This window comes from Acyrthosiphon pisum, chromosome X, assembly GCF_005508785.2.
Source record: "Acyrthosiphon pisum isolate AL4f chromosome X, pea_aphid_22Mar2018_4r6ur, whole genome shotgun sequence".
Classification (NCBI taxonomy): domain Eukaryota; kingdom Metazoa; phylum Arthropoda; class Insecta; order Hemiptera; family Aphididae; genus Acyrthosiphon; species Acyrthosiphon pisum.
In genome coordinates, this window is record NC_042493.1 from 40,821,915 (window position 1) to 40,822,347 (window position 433).

The following is a 433-nucleotide window of genomic DNA, read 5'->3' on the forward strand; positions in this document are numbered from 1 at the left end:
ATCCCGAAACACTATTATGCCAATTAACATTTGGTAAATTGAAGTCACCACATATAATTCCCATATTACACCCAGAAGAATGCCACAATTCATCGACAGTTTCAGCATGTGCCGTGTATAACTCGATTGGGGCTGACGGTGGTATATATACTCCTCCTATTAGTAATACATATTTCTTAGATATAGATAATTTAATAAATAGCTGTTCGACTGACTGTACAGCACAACATAATAAAGAGGGACATAATGTCTGTCTCACCGCTATCAAAACCCCACCACCTCTAGTGCACGTACTGGTATATGCATTTCTATCAGCTCTGAATATTGTAAATCCAGTAAAACCTAATTCTGCATTCACAATATCCGAGGAGAGCCAAGTCTCTGTTAGTATAAATATGTCATAATTAAGTATATGAAAATTAGATATTACATC